General features: G+C 47.6%; 1 protein-coding gene across 1 annotated transcript in view; it reads left to right on the forward strand.

The window, feature by feature from the left end:
* LOC148508558 (nudC domain-containing protein 1-like) overlaps positions 1 to 20,076 on the forward strand; it is a gene marked incomplete at its 3' end in the record, with an annotated part of 41,899 nt that overhangs the window by 840 nt on the left and 20,983 nt on the right. The gene's annotated exons all lie outside the window — the stretch shown is intronic.

Raw genomic sequence — 20,076 nt, forward strand, 5'->3', positions numbered from 1 at the left:
ATTACAGATGTGTCCTGCTACATCTTTGCTGCGTAGGTGGAAAAATCGCGCCATGCATGGAGCGAGGTGTGCGCCTGTGAGCGGATTCGCGCACTGCGTTCGCAGCCACGACTCAATGGGATTGCATGGTGCCATCACAGTGCGCGCCCTAGCGTACCATAGCATACGCTGCTGTGGGTAACTGCGTGGCGCGATGCGTGCGCACGTTTGTAGCGCGATCGGCAAGGATGTAAGAGGACATATCTGTAGGTGTATCAGTCACAGTACATCATTCGCCTTCTGTATAGGTGTTTGCATGTCGTTATGCGTCTCGTTACGCAGTGGCGCTGTATCTAAGTGCAGTACAGAGCGCCGCTGATTTGCCGAACTTGGGCCCTGATTCAGACCCACTCGCGAGCGGCTGTCCGCTCGCAAGTGGGTCGATGTTCTGCACTGAGCATGCGCACGATGGAGGGAGCTCCGTCGTGCGCATGCGCCAGACGCGACGAGCGAAGGAAAGTCCTTCGCTCGTTGTGTCTGATCAAAGGGGGCGTGCTGTCGATGTTGATTGACAGCACGCCCCCTTTGGTGGGCGTGCTGGGGGCGTGCCTCCCTGACAGGGGCGTTCCCACGGGAACGCCTCCCGTTAGAAGCCGGCCCACTGACATCACTAGTGATGTCAGTGGGAGTGATTTTGGCTCTGATAGAGCCAAAATCACTCCGGAGCTTGCGGTTGAAAACCTCAACCGCAGGCTCCGGCTCGCAGTTTCGATGGTCGCGATGGTCACGACCATCGCGGCCATCAAACTGCACGCTCGTATAGGCTGTGGGTGGTGACCCACAGCTATACGAGCGTCCAGGAGGACGCTCCATTTTTATGGAGGGCGGCCCTCATTCAGAGCGTGCGCTCTGCTCAGAGCGTACGGCTCTGAATGAGGGCCTTGGTTTTTTTGAAACCTCATCTCCCTCAACACTCCCACCCGCTTTGCTTAGCCAATGGCTGCCAGCTCTTTTCCCAACTGATTACCTACTTCCGCCTTCAAAACTTCGCCCCCTGCTGCTCCCTACCTCTGGAACGCTCTCTCCTAAGCTTCGAACGGGCTCTCAACACCCCACTTCTTTATTAAAGCCATCCATCTCTCATCCTAACCTGCTGCTCCATGCTCACTGTCTCTCCCCTCTGTCACCCCTGTTTGTCTGCCCCTCCCTATTAGATTGTAGGCTCTCACAAGCAGGGCCCTCCTTCCTCATGTGCTTTTTCCCTCCCTGACTTATACTAGAGTTCCTTCTATGTCTGGAGTGGGGCAGGGCACTGGACTGTAAAAAGGGCACTCTCGCTCGTACCCAAAAGGGGGAGTGATCATGAGAAAAGGGGGTGTTTTCTTAAGACACACCCCTTTTTCACCATTCTTGGGGGCGTGTTCAGCATTTACGGACATGCTGGGCTGCACCCTAAGCTCACCACTCACTGTGAATAGATGGCGTGCACCTATTCACCGGCGGTGAGCGCTGCACCGCAGTCCCTCCACCGTGGGACTGGCACACCCCCGGTAGGTTGTTTCAGTAGGGTGTCGCCATAAGGGCAGGATGCATTTTGCCGTTTCAAAATCGGGCAGGGCGTGGCGCCCTGCTAAAACAGCCTGGCAAAGCACTGTTATATCATCATCTCCTCCCCACTGCCAACAGCGGCACCAAACCTTTGAGTTCAGCCGACGTACGCAGCTTCTGTGGCTATAATGACTATCTGCAGCAATGGTTATATAGCTTGTTTCTATTTATGTGCTTTGTAAGACGCTACAGACCACTTGTGGCGCCATCTAAATAAAGCTGAATATTAATAGTCTGATTCTGCTTTTCCCACACATTCTACAACTTTCAGAAAGTTGATCGGGATTTGATTAACTGGTGCTATTCTTTTTCTAACATCTATTAACTAAATATTCTCAAAGTGATTGTGAATATGTAAAAAAGTGGGATAAGCAGAACAGACCATCACTTCACTGTTCTATGGAGAGATTTAAATTGGTGTTATATTTATTGATCTTCGGCAATACTGTCTGGCAGTGGCAAGAAGAAACGTACTGCATTGCCGGCTATACAAGGTCCCCTCTGCTTGTGCATCACCTGGTAATGCCGGGTTACGCACTGCACTGTAAACATGAACTTGGTCTTCCAGTAGCCGTTTTAATTTAAAAAAATAAATAAATAGTTTAATAAACTCTTAAATGCTTTATTTCTTCCTTCTCCATAGGGGACACAGGCTTTACGCTGGGGTATAGGTTGGTGGGTAGCAGTCGTGGCACCACATAGATAAACTTCTCACCCATCAGCCCAGGCTCCCTCCCCTATGCCCCAGCCAAAGGCCACTCAGTTGTTTTGTTGGTGCCTGCAGGAGCGGCAGAGTGGGCAGTCTACCGCTCCGCCAACCCCAGCGGCTGCAGCTCTGACGAGTGGGTCAGTGTCCTCGGCCGGAGCTCTGCTGAACAGAGGGGAGCCTCAGCCTCAGCAGGGGGACTGGTAAGGCGGTCCCCTGCTTGCACCAGCGGTGATGGCTGTGGGGACCAACGTCCTTTCCACATCCCTACTAGACCACCAGGGCAGCGGGGCGCCGCAGTGTGGATGGCCATAATTGCTTTGGGGTCCATGCCAGAAGGGGGAGGTAAGCATTCCCTGTTAACTTCTCCCCCGCCCCTGGGTGCTATCCCTTGAGAGGCATTCCGTCCCATGGTGACTCCTCCTCTCTCGCTCCCCTCCCTCAAGAGACGCTTGGAGCCATTTTCAAAGTGCCTGCTAATCCAGCTTGTCTCCAGAGAGTGCCCGGGCTCCTGGTCTCCCTGTATTCCTCATCCTCAGCAGTCAGGTTATACATAGAGCTCCTTCCTCACCTCTTGGAGTTGGTTTGTTGAGCGCTTACTGACCTTTTTATTGCTGCATTGGATGTTCTGTGTATTTGACTGTTGGGTCATTCCATGCCAAACCATCACAGCTTCCAACCCAACCGTCTCAGATTTTCATGAAAATTGGTAGGATGATAGATGGCATAAAGTAACTTTCATATGTAAAATTTTAGCCCTCAGTAATACACAGTGTTCATGCTAAATGGGTGCAAACATGACAACAAATGTAAAATTTATGGTTGCGAGGTCAACTAAAACGAATCATAACTTTGCTTCTAATTGTGGTAGAACTTTCATGTTGGTCTTGTTTTGAAGCTAAGGGACCAGAGTTTTCATATTCAATAGTTTTATATTTAAATATTGACTTTTACATATCAAGGCCACATGATGTGATCGATGATCTTGAATATCTAAAAAAAAAAAAAAAGTGTATGTTTAATTTTTTTGGACATGTATGTTATACACCCATGGCCAAAAGTTTTGAGAATGACACAAGTATTGGTTTTCACAAAGTGTGGTGCTTCAGTGTTTTTAGACCTTTTTATCAGATGTTACTATGGTATACTGAAGTAAAATTACAAGCATTTCATATGTGTCAAAGGCTTTTATTGATAATTACATTAAGTGTATGGAAAGAGTCAATATTTGCAGTGTTGACCCTTTTTTTCAAGACCTCTGCAATTCGCCCTGGAATGCTGTCAATCAACTTCTGGACCACATACTGACCGATGGCCGCCCATTCTTGCCTAATCAATGCTTGGAGTTTGTCAGAATATGTGGGTTTTTGTTTGTCCACCCAACTCTTGAGGATTGACCACAAGTTCTCAATGGGATAAAGGTCTTGGGAGTTTCCTGGCCAAAATTTCAATGTTTTGTTCCCCAACCCACTTAGTTATCACTTTTGCCTTATGGTAAGGTTCTCCATCATGCTGAAAAAGGCATTGTTCATCACCAAACTGTTCTTGGATGGTTGGGAGAAGTTGCTCTTGGAGGATATTTTGGTACCATACTTTATTTATGGCTATGGCAAAATTGTGCGTGAGCCCGTACCTTGGCTGAGAAGCAGCCCCACACATGAATGGTCTCAGGATGCTTTACTGTTGGCATGACACAGGACTGATGGTAGCGCTCACTTTTTCTTTTCCGGACATGCGTATTTCCAGATGCCCCAAACAATCTGAAAGGGGATTCATCAGAGAAAATAACTTTATCCCAGTCCTCAGCAGTCCAGTTCCTGGTACCTTTTGCAGAATATCAGTCTGTCCCTGATTTTTCTTTCCTGGAGAGAAGTGGCTTCTTTGATGCCCTTCTTGACACAAGGCCGTCCTCCAAAAGTCTTCGTCCTGTGTCATGCCATTTGTGTCACAGTGGACCTTGTTCAGGCTCACGGATGGGTCATCAACTGGATGAAATACTCTTACTCTGTATCAAGAGATGTTACATTTGGGGGCTTTGCTGGACTCCAGGTTTCAGCGGGTGTTCCTTACTGCAGACAAAGTTCGAAAACTTACTGGCCAAAATATGTTTATTTCTACATCACCGCTGAGTGTCGGTACACTCAAGCATGCAGATTTTAGGCTCGCTGGTCTCCACCTTCTATATGGGGGAGTTTATCCAGCTTAATTCCCGGCCTCTCCAGTTGGAAATTCTGGCCTGGTGGAACAGGCTCCATCTGAAGCTCAAGTCTCAATTGATCGTCGTCTCTTGGGATGTGCATCACTCCCTCTTCTGGTCAGGTGACACCCCTTCTGGATTCAAGACTGGGTCCTCCTCACCACTGACGTAAGTCTTCGGGGGTGGAGGGTGGTGACCGATCATCAGACTTTTCAGGGTCACTGGTTGGCTCAGGAGATCCAGTTACCGATCAACATTCTGGAGCTCCGAGCAGTCTACAGAGCTCTCTATCTTGCTCAACCTCTTCTCCAGCATTGTCCGGTCCAGGTGCAGCCTGACAACGCTACGACTGTCGCCTACATAAACCATCAGGGCGGCACTCGCAGTAGTGGTGCCATGAAGGAGGTCAGTCGCATTCTCCTTTGAGCAGAATAGCATCTTACATCCCTGCCGGGCAGTCTACATCCCTGGAGTACAAAATTGGGAAGTGGACTTCCTAAGCCACCGGGATGTTCATTCGGGTGAATGGACTCTACATCCAGGCGTCTTTCAACTCCTGGTTCTTCGCTGGGGCTTGCTGGACATTGACATGATGGCTACCGAGGTAGTGCTCACGTGCCAGAGATCCAGGTGCCTTTTTGGTGGGCCTTCCCTCTCTTGTATATATTTCCTCCAATCTTGTTGATTCCGCAGGTCCTTCGCAAGTTGAAGTTGGAGGGCGGCACAGTGATCCTAGTGGCTCCCTATTGGCCGTGAAGGGCTTGGTACGCGGATCTTCAAGGCCTCTCCATTGACGCTCCTCTGCCTCTTCCACTGGTGCCAGATCTTCTGTCTTGGGTCCCTTGCTTCTATCTGGATTTGGCCCACCTCGCTTTGACAGCATGGCTCTTGAGACATCCAGGGGTTCTCCTTGTCGGTCATTAACACTATGCTCAATTGCCTAAAACCCTCTTCGGCTAGAATTTACCATCTGGTTTGGAGGACTTACTTTGACTGACTGGTGTTCGGCTAGGAACTTTAACCCCAGGTCATTCCGACTCTCACGAGTTCTGTCTTTCCTGCAGGTGGGGCTGGATTTGTATATCCACCTTTTTTCACTGAAGGTACAGGTTTCAGCCCTTTTCTGTGCTCTTCCAGAGACATATTGCGCTGTTGCCTGATGATAAGACTTTGTACAAGGTTGTCCTCCATGTTTAGCCTCCATTTGTACCTCTGATGGCTTCTTGGAATCTGTCTAGTTCTTCGGGCGCTTCAGTCTTCGCCTTTTGAGCCATTAGACTCAGTGGACCTTCGTTGGCTTACCTGGAAAACTCTCTTCCTTCTTACCATAGCTTCTGCCTAACAGGTGTCGGATTTGAGCGCTTTGTCCTGTCGCTCTCAGTTTCTGATCCTTCACCAGGACATGTCTGTCCTTCGAACATGTTTAGGCTACCTTCCTAAAGTTGTTTCCAGGTTCCAAATCGAGCAAGAGACCATGGTCCCTTCTTTCCTGGTTCCAGATTCTACACCGGAGTAGGCCTCCTTAGATGTCATGCGGGACCTACGTATTTATGTGTACAGGACAAGGGATCTTTGTAAGACAGACGATCTCTTTTGTTTCGTATGACTTTCACAAACAGTGCTGGCTGGCTACTAAACAGTCTTTGGCCAGATGGCTCAGTTCGACTATCCGCTGTGCTGCGGTGGACCTTCTGGCCCCGACTGTGGTGCTGGCTCATTCTATCTGGTCAGTGGGAACTTCTTGGGCAGTTTGTCGTGGCGCCTCTGTGGAGCAGCTGTGTAAAGCGTCCACGTGGTATTTTGCCCATTCGCTTTGTAAAGTTCTATTCCTTTGACACCTTCGCCTCACCTGATGTGGCTTTTGGGCAGAGAGAAAAGGAGTTTTATGTGCTTACCTGTTAAGTCCTTTTCTTTGACTCCATAGGGGAAACAGGGCGCCCACCCTGACGCACATGGCTATACGTTTCACCTGTCCGCATCTGCTGTGTGTTTGGACCTGAGTGTGTGATGGTCTTTTATCTCTTCCGTCTAAATCCTTGCCTTAGGCTTGCTAACTGAACTGGGTGGCCAGTGGCTGGGGGTGGGGCATAGGGGAAGGGAGCCTGGGCTGATGGGTAAGAAGCTTTAACTGTGTGGTGCCCAGACTCTTACTCACCAACCGATACTTCAGCGGAAAGCCTGTTTCCCCTATGGAATCGAAGTAAAGGATTTAACAGGTAAGCATACAAATCTCCTTTTTAACAATTTACAAGTACAGTGTGAATGTGTATGTGTGCATGTATATGTCTGTGTGTCTGTGTGTGTGTGTATATCCGCTGTCCTTTATTGAATAGGCGAGGTAGCCGGTGTTGGCTATTGATGACTGCAGGGTTCAAATAGAGAGAAGCCCTATGATAAATATACCCCTCAAACTTGGTTGCCAACTCTAAGTCGCACGTGTAGTTGCGGGCTGCCGCGGAAGCCTGATTTGACTCCGTTCTGCTAATGAGCGTTTCCCTTGAGACTTGTTGGAGGTCCATGCCGTCTGCATGCCTGAAGCCGTGCTGCCCACTGATTTTATACCAGCTAATCATGACCGTTGTCATTAGTATTGATAATCACCCACGACACTAACAAAAGTCAGGGCACTTCCATGGGTTCGCATTGTTCCTGCCCCAAAACGCCCAATTTAATGGAAAGGCAGATCGTCCGAGTTCCTGTAAATCTTAGAATAGGACGGACATATGCAAGATGCGTAAATTGGCATTTGAATCAGCCCCTTAATGTTGAAAATAATTTAGTGTTTTGATGAAATATTATAGAAGGATTTTTCTATTTTATTTGTAAACAGCTATTGCGCTATACGTGCCATGTGTGCAGCTGAAAGTAATACTCCTCTACTGTGGAAACCATGCTCTTTCTGTGTAGAGGAAGCTTAATTTGGGAATCCGCCACTGGTAAATATTATCCATCAGCCAGACTGCTTTCTGTTTGTCGATCTGTGCCCTGAGGCCTGTGCATCAGATTATTATTGTGGTAGATGTGTAAGGCGCCACAGTGCTCTGCCAGAAAGTGGGAAAAGCAGGAGATGCCTAAAACTGGAACATACAGTGTAGACAAAATAAATGCTGACTTGAAAACAAAAGGTAGGGAGAGCCCAGCTCATCAGAGAGCTTAAGGCAGGGATGGGGAACCTCAGGCCCAGGGGCCGTATAAGGCCAGCGGAATCATTTGGTCTGGCCCTCTGAGCTTTTTTCTGTTAGCCTCATGTGGCTAGCAGGGTGCCTAGAATGGCACCCTGCGGCCAGAATCTATACAGTAGTGCCACCAGGAGCATCCTCCGGATGCTCCGGGCATTGCTGTAATCACCAGCGATTGTGGTCCTGCCCCCTGTGTGATGTCACAGGGTGGGTCGTGGCCTGCTACGGGCCCGCAAATAATATATACCAAAATGGCCCTGGGCAGAAAAAAGGTTCCCCACCCCTGGCTTAAGGGGCACATACAGTACATCAGCAATCACAAAAGAACTATTTGCAAGTTCTGTGATTTAATTATTTTTTTTCCCCCTATGCACCGATACATTACAGAGGCTTTTCAGTGATTTGCAGATCATTTTCAGGAAAGACAGATTGCCCAGTCATCATATTACTAGTACCATACACTAGCAATCTGCAGCCCAGTTGGTCTTTGAAATTCAACATGTTTGTTATCTGATTTACGAATTCCGATCACTTGTCGGTCAGAATCGGTGATTGGTGTACCCCATACATTGCCCCCCCCATCCTCTGCGAAACGGGTAATTGCCCCAATCCATCGCGGAAGTATGGGGGTCTTTACACTCTAATTGAGAGAAGGCACAGCTGAAACAAGGAGTGTAGGTGGAGTTGTAGGACAGTTGTGAAGGTGGTGTAGGTGGGAGCAGGGCTAATGGAGTGGAGGGTGGGCAGGAGAAGAGAGCAATTAGCGTTGGAAGCAGCAGTGAGGTCGTAGAGTATCCGCACGGGGTAGTAACTCTTTAGATGAGCTTTAAGTTCATAACTGACACATACAGTCAGGTGCATAAATATTGGGACATTGACAGAATTTTCATATTTTGGCCTCTATTCACCACCACAATGGCTTTGAAATGAAACAAACAAGATGTGCTTTAACTGCAGACTTTCAGATTTAATTTGAGGGAAATTACATCCAAATCAGGTGAACGGTGTAGGAGTTACAATGGTTTCTATATGTGCCTCCCACTTTTTAAGGGGCCAAAAGTAATGGGACAAACTAAACAATCCTAAATCTAACTTTCACTTTTTAATACTTTGTTGCAAATCCTTTGCAGGCAATTACAGCCTGAAGTCTGGAACGCATAGACATCACCAGACGCTGGGTTTCATCCCTGGTGATACTCTGCCAGGCCTCTACTGCAAATGTCTTCAGTTCTTGCTTGTTCTTGCGAGGCACATATAGAAACCGTTGTAATTCCTACACTGTTCACCTGATTTGGATGTAATTACCCTCAAATTAAATCTGAAAGTCTGCAGTTAAAGCACATCTTGTTTGTTTTTCATTTCAAAGCCATTGTGGTGGTGAATAGAGGCCAAAATATGAAAATTCTGTCAATGTCTCAATATTTATGCACCTGACTGTACATGAGTGCGGTCACAGAGGAATGCTTGGGCCAGAAGCCCAGTTGCAGAGTGTAGGGAGATAGTGAGATGGGTAATTTACACAAGTCAGTAAAGTACACTGGAGGCCAAAGGGGTGCGGGCAAATAGGGCGAAGAACAGCCCTATCCTGATGAAATATCAGAAAGGGGAAGCGGCATGAAAGCGCCCCTAAATCCGGTACCCTGCGGGCAGATGCAATTGCCAGAAGAAACAGAGTCTTCACAGTGAGCCATTTCATATCCACCAATTCCACAGGTTCAAATGGAGGTAGAATACCTTGCATGAAGGTGTGAACATCTGGTATAGAAGCAATCTTGCGCTGAAACTAGATAGACCAAGCAGAAACTTGCACTTTGAGAGATGCTAGGCGGAGGCCTAGATCCAGTCCAGCCTGAAGAAAGGCAAGAATTCGAGAAACTCTAAAGACCTGATTGTCATAGTTCCGAGGAGCACACCATTGGAAATATGAATGCCAAATTCTGTGGTAAATCTAGCTCAGGCCGGTTTACATGCTCTGAGCATGATCTGTACCACAGAGCTAGAAAATTCCTTAGCCGTTAGGAGGAAAGTCTCAAGAGCCAAGCCATTAAAGACAGACAGTCTAGGTCCTGATGTAGACTTGGACTCTGAGACAACAGGTCTGCCCGTTGAGGAGTTTGAAGAGGAACGTCTATGGATAGTCTTGGAAGATCCGAGTACCAATGATGTCTGGGCCAAGCTGGAGCTATTAACAGGACTGTGCCTCTCTCCTGTCTGAATTTCCGAAGCACTCGAGGAAGCAGGGATATTGGAGGGAAGAGATGCCAACTGGAAAGCCCATGTCACTGACAAGGCATCTATGAAGGCCGTGTCGAGATCCTTTGTTCTCGCTCCATAAACTGGAAGTTTGTTGTTGTGTCTTGAGGCCATGAGATTCACTTCTGGAAGACCCTATTTGTCCACCAGAAGCTGAAAGACGTGGGTGTAGAGACCATTCTCCTGCATGCACGTCATGATTGCTGAGGAAATCCGCTTTCCAATTGAGAAGACCCGGGATGAACACTGCAGAGATGGCTGGGAGATTGCGTTTGGCCCATGTGAGATTGCGGGACACTACTGTCATTGCTGATTGAATTTGAGTGCCTCCTTGATGATAGAGGTAGGCCACAGCCATGGCGTTGTCAGACTCTACTTGTACTGGCCTGTTTTTCAGAATATTCTGAGCCAGAGTGAGAGTTTGTAGATGGCTCGAAGTTCCAGGATGATGATTGGCAACATTGCCGGTTACTGTGCCCCACCCGTGGATTCTTGCATCCGTGGTGAGGAGAGCCCAGTTTGGGATCCAAAAGGGACGACCCTGCTTCAAATGGGGAGTCTGTAGCCATCGGGTTAGGGATGGGTGAACTTCTGGGGGGAGGCTTATCATCTGGGATCTGAGCAGATGGGATAGTTCGTTCCACCTGGAGAGGGTTAGGTGTTGCAGGGGCCTGGAGTGAAACTGAGCGAACTCCACCATGTCGAAAGTAGATACCATTGATCCCAAGGCCTGCATTGCAGAGTGAATCGACACTCTGCGATTGTGAAGCAGTCTGCGTAGTCTGTACTGTAGTACTGAAATGTTGTCTGCTGTCAGGAAGATTCTCTGAACTTGAGAGTCCAGGAGGGCTTCTAAATGTACCATCCTTTGAGAGGGTGTCAGGGAAGACTTCCTCCAATTGATCAGCCAACTGTGCATTTGTAGAAAGGTATTGGTTACCTGCAGATGGCATTGAAGAGTCTCTGGGGTGCTTGCTAACAGCAAAACATTGTCCAAGTATGGGAGCAGTCTGATATTTTGACGATGAAGAGAGGCCGCCATAACTGCCATGATCTTGGTAAAAACCTGAGGGGCCATTGAGAGGCCAAACGGAAGAGCCTGAAATTGGTAATGTTGCTGTAGTATAGCAAACCGGAGATATTGTTGGTAAGAAGGCGCTATAGGTACATGCAGGTAAGCGTCCTGAATGTCCATGGATACCATAAAATCTCCAAGCTCCATAGCTAGGATAATAGAACGGAGAGTTTCCTTATGAAATTTTTGCACCCTGATAAACGTGTTCAGAGAGCTGAGATTGAGGATAGGTCGATGTCACCCATTTGGACTTCTGAACTAAAAAAAAGTGTAGAATAATAGCCCTTGTCCCGTTGTGAGGAGGGGACCCGAATTATTACTCCTGAATCCAGTAAGGACTGGGTGGCTTTGTGGAGCAGCAGGGCCTTGGTTGAATCCGATGAAGGTCCTTTGCAAAAGAACTGTTGGGGAGGGGGCAGGTCGCCTCAGAAAGGAGAGGGCATATACAGTACGTGGGTGACCACTTCTCTTACTCAGGCATCTGACGTGGTTTGATGCCAAACCAGGGCGAATTGAAGAAGTCTGCCTCCCACCCTGGAAGCCCCAGGGAGAGGCCAGTCCCGTCATGCTGCAGGCTTGTCCGTAGACTTGGCTGATGGACGTCTAGTAGCCCAGGCCTGTTTGGCCCTAGGCTTGGAGGCCTTGGCTGACGCCTGGTGCCGTGGAAAGGACTGACCCTTGGCTTTGCCTTGAGGGCGAAAGGACCGAAAAGATGACGTCCGAGGCTTTGTATTATATGCAGAGAGCAGGAAAGCTTTCTTAGCCGCCATGGTAGTCACAAGTTTATCTAGCTTTGGACCAAATAGGATGTCCCCCGAATAGGGGAGAGACTCCAGAGCCCGTTTTGAAACTGAGTCTGCTTTCCAGGAACAGAGCCAAACGATATGACGGGTCACTACCGAAGTGGCAGATATCCTGGAGGCCAGGAGAGCCATATCCATAGCTGCCTCACCTAAGTAGGAGGCTGCATCCCTAATGTGAGATACGTAGGATAGTTGTTCCCTTGAAGCATTAGGGGGAAATGTCCAATTCTCAATGGCTTTCGCCACCCAGGCCGTAGCCCTAGTAGGACGAGTAATAGCTCCTGTAAGAGAGTAAATAGATTTATGACTAGCTTCTGTACTATCTATCTATCGTCTATCTGTAGTCTCCTTCTAGGAGGTTGCAGTGTGAATGGGTAAAGTGGCATTTTTAACCAAACCAGTTACATGAGAATCCACCGCTGGGGGAACTTCCCATTTAGTGCAATCAGTAACTGGTAGAGGATAAATTGAACTGAATCGTTTTTGAATTTGAAACCTTTTACCAGGCATATTCCATGCGTCACTCATGTGGTCAGATGGCTGGTCTGATTGACGGAACTCTGGTAAAACTACCTTTTTGTTGTAGAAAAAGTGCATTATTTATCTTAGGAGCGGGTTCATCCTCTTCAATTTGTAAAATGGATTTTACAGCTCAGACAAGAGCAGGTATATCTAGCTTAGAGGGTGGTTCCTCTTCTCCGGAGACGGAACCAGATTGAGAGAGGTCTGCGTCTTCTTCATCCTCCCAAGATGATAGGTCAGAATCAGAGAACTGAGTGGACTTGGAGGATAATGGAGCGTACACACGGTCAGATTTGTCAGATGGACGACTGAACGATTAAACGATTTGAACGATTTGGACGATTTGACCAAAGTTTTGAACGATTTGAACGATTTTTGACTGCATTAAAATGAATGGAATCGTCCAAGTCTGACTGCAAACCCATCAGATGTCAGATATCGTTATCTGACAAACGGGAACGCGCATCGTTGATCGTCCATCGTTCAGGCATGTCAGATATGAACGATTTTCCATCAGATATGAACGACTGAACGATTTTTAAATCGTTATCGTCCATATCTGAAGAAAAAATCTGATCGTGTGTATGCACCATAACAGAGCACGTTTAGAGGGTTTAGTAGGTAAAGGCTTTTCCCTGTGTAGCAGTTGCTCCAAGGCTGTAGAAGCAGGAGCCAAACTCTGTACTGATGTAGACAGCATGTCTACCCATGGGGGAGATAAAGGATTTGCAGGGAGTACCTGCTGTGGCCATCCTACAGGGGGACCCACTACGAGGACCACTCCCTGGTTAGATTTTTTTGCCAGCATCTGTGAAAAGGCCGCCCAGGGAGGGTCCTGAGGGAGAGACACCGGGGCTGAGAGACCAGGGGCTGTGTAGCAATTAGTGCAAAGCTCATCCTGAATAAAGTCCACTGAGGCCAAACCCGCTGATCAGCCTTTACAGGATAACCGAATAGGGGCGGAACCTGAGGCTGTTTATTATTCTTTCCTCTGTCAGCCATAGTAATGATACAGTGCAGAGAACACCCTGCAGTATGAGAAATATGGCACAATGTAGTGTGCAATCGCGCTATCTATGACCCAATATCATATGACCAGCACTATATATGGCACCATGTAGTATGCAGCAGCGCTTAAAAAAATGACAGCATGTAGAATGCAACAACGCCATATATGGCACAAGGTAATGTGCAACAGCGCAATATACATGTGTGTGTGTGTGTGTGTGTGTGTGTGTGTATGTATGTATATGTATATATGTGTGTGTATATATATATATATTATATATATATAAAAAATTAGTGTGCTACTGCACTGCTGGTGGCCCCCCTGGAGTGACAGCGCTATATATGGCACAAGTTAGTGTCAAAAGCGCTACATATGATACCAGGGCGCGTGCAGCCACGTTAGATATGGCACAATGTAGTGGGCAACGCGATAAGAAGTATGTGATGTACAGTGACCCTCTATACCGTAGGACAGGGTATAGTAGAAGAAAGGGATAGTTATAACTGACAGTGTAGAAAAAGAGAGGTTAGCGCTAGCACGAGTCGCATACAAATCAGAAAGGAAAATCACATTTCGGCAATGGGCACTATTATCAGCTACACAGACCACAGTGGCTGGTAGGATACAGCGCTGTGTAACCTGGCCCTCGAGTGGTACCAGCGATTCCCGGAAACTGCTAGCCTAAAATGGCTGCCGCGCGTCTGAGGGAGAAGCAGCCCAGGGAACACCAGGACTGCAATGGAACGACACCCTGAGCTGGGGGAGGGGCTGCAGGGAGAGCGCTTGTCCCCTGGCTGATGTTAATCACCGGGTCCCCTGGCCTTAATTTATGCCTCTGTGCCAGTATGTTATTGCCCCAGTGGTCTAGTGCAGTAGTGGGCTGCCTCCCCAGTGTCCACATCAGCGCCTCCGGTCTGTCTCCTGAGACCGGAGGAAAGACTGTACTAATACGTGGGTCCCCGCGAACTGAGTTCTGCCTTACCTGTCCCCTGGATTCCTGGCTGCAGTCTGGGGGTCTGAGGAGCCAGCTAGCTAGTCCCCCTCGGAGCCCCGCTGAGAGTACCTAGCACAGGCTTGGAGTCACAGCGCCGCGGAGGGAAGATGGGGCGGCAGCACAGACGTCCGGAGGACTATCTGGTGCTGATCGCCCTTCTGGTAGAAATAAAAATTAGATAAACCAAAAAAAATGAAAGCTTGAGCTGCATAATGCAGCCCCCTGTTATAACGGTGGTCCAGCTCCTTGCCGGACACCAACGAAACTGAAGTGCCCTCAGGCTGTGGGTGGGATATAGGGGGAAGGACCGGAGCATCCTGGGATTGAAAAGCTTTGCTGTTGGTGTCCGTTCCTCCAGGTCCCACCTACACCCCAATGTGGAGCCCTATGGACCCTGAAGAAGAAATTGGCTGTAAAACCCTATGCAGAGTTACTTTAACACGACAAAAAATAATTTTTTTTTTCTTTTACCCAAATGGCCAAAAAAAAATGGAACCAAAAGTGTAATAGCTGCTCCTCTTCCCGTGTTGCTGTCCTCCATACTGTCAGCGCCAACCCATCCCGCCGTGTCCCTGTGCTCCATACAGTGCGGTCTTCAGTGTTCCACAGACCTGTCCCCTACGGGGATGGCGGACCCGAACGGTGGCTGCTGCAACCCTGACGCCACCTCCTCCAGCTGCCATATTAACTCGAGTTCTGCACCCACCACAAGGGGTTTCCTGCGCTACAATTACGTTACAAACATCGGGGGGGGGGCAAAGCGCGTAATATCACACCACAGAAATGGAACACACTGAAAACCGCATAAGCATGAAATGGCGCTAAACAGCACATGGTCAGGGCATTACAGTACATAGGGGAAGCACATGGCTGATGCCTTACTATGAGGAGGAGTGTAATGCTGGACCGTCGGAGCCTTCAGGTAGGGATATTGGGTGGGATCTACTATGGGCAACAATGCGGTCAATCCCCCGAAAATGCAGTTTTCGGGAGTTTGACCGCATTTCTGCACTAAACTCTGGAATGCAATACCTTTTGGAGCTTGCACCTGGTGGGTAATGCCATCTTAAGATGGCGTTACCCAATAGAAGCTCATGGCCTTCTTTTCGCAATTCTGCTGGGATGGATTCAATCGAATCCCTCCCATTGTCTCCCGCGGCGGCGCGTGCTGTCCTGAGCGTGTGCAGATGGATTTCTGGGTATTAAAGCCGGAAGTTCCTCTATCGCCAAAAAAAAAAGCTCTTGTTGGGAGAGATGTCCTGTGATACATTACGATAACCACTTACCCTCCGTCACTTAGAAAAGGTAGATAACGTGTCTGAGTCCTCGCCTGCAGATTTGCTTGTGCGCCGGCAGTTTCAGCACAGCAGTTATAAGCCCTCTAAACTGGTTCATCCCATTTAGTGTTCCAAGAGACAGCGTTCTTAATCTGACAAAGCCGCATGTATTAATCGGTAACCCTTGTGGTTTTATGACCACGGCAGCTATGTCTGCAGTACAATCGTAGTATTGCAAACTTTTGCCACGGAGGGTTAAATCTGAAACTACCAATTGTTTTTGTTAGGGGCATCACACTACATCTATATACTGAGTGACAGTAACTTGCCTTAGGCTTCTTCATCATATTGTTGAATTGTTCACAGATGTCGGTTATACAGTAAGGTCAGGGCAAGCTGGAAGCTACACCTTAAGTCACTCCTGACAAATGTCATGTAAGTGGGGGAACGCTTGTTCGAATTGGACACTGAACTCTTTAGCTTGTATACAAAAAATAAAAAGCGTAATTTTTATGTTTATCCACAAGATGGCAGTAAAGAACAAGTGATAGATCAGCTGTCAGTAGAGAGGTGCAGAAATCGTAAGTAAGGAAGATTTGTATTCAGGATATTGATGAACTTTTCGTGAATAGCAACATCCCAACTTTTCTGATCATTAAGGCTATACCCCTGTCTGCACATACCGGGTTCTAATACACCTGAACGCCGCCATGGTTTCTCATGACTCCAGACCTCTGTAAATCAAAACTGTTGTCAAAATCATGAATGAATCCTGTTATCCCCAAACATTGTAACAGTAAGATGAGGGTGCTAGTCGCTGACCAAACCCATAGATACAATAACTATTATCATTATTATAAATATTTTGTATGTACACAATTGGCTCATGCGTAAAAGTTATTTTTAATAGGATTTCTCTTTTGTGCCCCCCCAAATAAATAATAAATATAATTTTAAATGTTTATATTATAAGATATGTTATAAATATAGCATACTATGTTTCCCAACATCTGTTTTGTTTGTTCTTTTACATTTCCATTATTATAGCGTTCGTTCTAGCACCCTGCGCCTAATCAGTAAGGAGGGCTTATTTAAAATTTGAAGGGCATAATTTTAACCGTGATGTATCCGTTACAGTTACTGTGGCTGTAGTGATACAGTACATCCCATATACAATTCTGCCTTTAAAAATTAAAATCTGCCCTCCTCACTGATGAGGTGCAGGGTGCTAGAATGAACACTAAATGATGGGTACATGTCTTGGTTTTCTGTCATTTTTGGGTAATTATCTGTAAATAAAAAAGGGTTAATAATCAGATCAGCAGTCAGGATGGTCCCGGGGGATCTCGTTGTTTCCTGATTCTGCAAGTCCTGGGAAATGTCCCGGGTTAATGTTTAAACTGACTGTCAGGAGTGGACCTATGAGGCCGATGCCACACCCTGTATATCTCGCCATATCTCGCCCACTCTTTCTGGATCTCGTTTTGGGGGAGGTGTGACAAAGTGGAGAATTTGACCATAGCAACCAATCGGCTTTAACTAAATGACAGCAGCTGATTGGTTGGTTGCTCTGAGCGACTCCTCCTCCTTTATCTCTCTCGAAGGTTTGAGGCATCTCCCCATTTTAAAGTTTTGCTTTAGAACTTTGCTGTTGCGCCACTGGGATATCTGCATACCCGATATGAGATTCGTGGACGCAGGATGTACGGCGTGGTGCGTCAGCTACGCCAGCCTGTAAGGTAGAGTGACGTGTACGGGGGCTTAAGTAGACCCTTCCGTGCCCCATTGCAAAGTTTTATAAAAAGATCAAATAATAAAAGCTTCATCTTTTCCAAATAAACTGAAGTGCCAAAAGTCATGGGAGATAGGCGCCTAGTATCGTGTAGGGCCCACTGTAGCCTGGCGAAGTGCAGCAACTCGACGTGGCACTGATTCCACTAGTGGTCGGAAGACCTCCTGCATCCCTTCCCAGAGCTCCCTGATATTTGTAGGTGCAGGAACTTTGGTGCGAATGGACCTCTCCACCACGTCCCATAAATGCTCTATTGGGCTCATGTTGGAACGTGGTGGCTACAACATTCGTCGGAATGCTACTAGAACCAATTCTGGACAACTTGCGACCAATGAAAAGCTGCATTGTCCTGCTGGAATATTCCATTGTTGTGGTCCATGAAGAGCTGCAAATGGTCATCAAACAATGCAACTTAATGGTTACCAGTCAATGACGCGTTCAGATGGACCAGCGGACCCAACTCATGCCACGTGAATACATCCCACAACCTACTGTAACCAACACCAGCCAGCATGGTACCTTGTTGACAACTGGAGTCCATGGGGTCAGCACCACACCCGGACCCCACCATCAGCCCGAAACAACTGGAACCGTGCCTCATCGGACCACGCCACATGTTGCAGGTGCTCCAGGGTCCAATTAGAGCCGTCACAAGCCCAGGTGAGCACTGTTTCTGGTGTCGTAATGTTAACGAACACTCTGGTGGGTCTTCCTCTCCCATGTTCCATGGAAGCTAAAGAACGCTGCACTGATATATTTGATACACGCGTCTGGTACTTCCTGCATTGAATGCGGTTGTGCTTTGTACCAGTGCTGCCTGTCTGTTATCACGGACAATTATGGCCAGACGCCGCTTGTCGCGATCATTAAGCACGGCAACTGCACTGTCCACGTGGGTGGTAACGCCTTCCATGTGCTATTCCCCGGTACACACGTGACAACGTAGATCGAGGAATGTTGAATGTCCGCACAACCTCAGATCCGGAATGTCCCATCCGTCAGACACCCCACTATCATTCCCCTTTTGAACTCCAATAATAATTCATGTCGCCTCACCACCAGCAGCCCTAGCCGGTGTTCAGACTGACTCACAAGATGTTAGATCACAAGTGCTGCAGGTCTGGGCATTTCTGTGATGTCACAGTACGGTGACGCCACTTACCATTAGCTTTACATACGGCTATCCCATTAACATTTGGCACTTCATTGTACATGTGTTCTGGAAGTGTGTAAATATATCTTACTGCAATATAACAAAGGTACAATCCAGTTATTCACTGAGGCGATAGTGAGACGAAGGAGAGCTACTGGTGTAATATAGGGTTTCAGTGTTGGTATAATCGTGGCCCTATTTTATAGCAGGAGGGTTTGTGTCTGGTACTGTTGTGTATAATAGGTTATATTAGTATCCTGTGTATGCTTTCTTTATGCTTGTATTCTTATAAGACAAAACCCACTAATTTGCATAACCACACCCCCAAAGTTGCGCAGTCCAGCACCGTTTATGATCTGCCTCTGTTACCTAGGGGCTGATGTATCAAACATTTGAAAGAGTGGAGAAGTTGTCCGTAGCAACCAATCAGCTTTGAAGTAGCATTTATTGAGTACATTATATAAAGTGATAGGTAGATGCTGATTGGTTGCCATGGGCAACGTTCCCACCAGTCCACTTCTCCACACTTTTCACTGGTTAAAACATCAGCCCCCCCGTGGTCTTCAGTACCACGTCCCTGGAGTTTGTTCATCTCCACATTGGAAACGAAGGGCCTCATTCTCTGTTGGACGCAAGTCTGAAAACGGACGCGCCCCGAGAGTGATTGCAGGCTGTGCACGTGGCGCACCATGCGTACGCACCTTAGCGGAGGACGCAAGAGTGGTCGGTTTGCTCCATGTCTGTCAGAATCTCTCCGCCCGTGAAATGTGCGGTTCTGTACGGAGGAGGGGCCGCCTGTCTCTGATGGATCTTTTGCACTTTGCGCGGGGCTGGTGTGGGTGCCAATACTTATGATGACAGCTACAGATGGTCAAACCGCAGGTGGCGCGGCTGCGCAGGTGAAGCCGTACTCTCATTGGCATAAAATAGTAAATCTTGCTGCCAGTGATGTGCGCGCTTGCGGATGTGCGATTCGGGCCCAATGTATGTAAGAGACGGGTACGTTTTAACGGTTAAGTATCACGGTATGTGTGTGGAACACCCCATTAAATAACCTCCCCAACCGCAGCTTTGCGGCGAGTGAACCGCTGCGACCGGTTCAGTCATGTGCTCACGACTAACTTGCTATATTCTGCGTTATAGACTCCGCCTCGCACGGCTTCTCTTCTCAGCTGCCAAATGATTGTCGCAGGACGCGGCCGAGTAATTGCTCCAAATATCTCGGCATCCCTCTGCATGAGTTACGTGACCCAGGGTTGATTGGAGTCGTTAGATGCAGACATCTACTCTTTTCTATTTTTTTTTCCCCCACACTAGTCATTATCCTGATGAGTTCCCATGGCAACTGACTGTGTCCTTCTTATTTTTGCAGGGATGCGTAATATTTAATTCTGGAAGCTAATGTTTAAAAGAGGGAAAAAAAAAAAAAAAAAAACTTTTTCAAGTGTTTTATTTTCCTGCTTGGTATTATAAAATCTTTCATATTATTATTTATTATTTAATTTATTTTACCCTCCTTTAAATAAAAA

The sequence above is a fragment of the Taudactylus pleione genome, unplaced genomic scaffold (assembly GCF_031769625.1).
Source record: "Taudactylus pleione unplaced genomic scaffold, aTauple2 ptg000360l, whole genome shotgun sequence".
NCBI classification, from domain to species: Eukaryota; Metazoa; Chordata; class Amphibia; order Anura; family Myobatrachidae; genus Taudactylus; species Taudactylus pleione.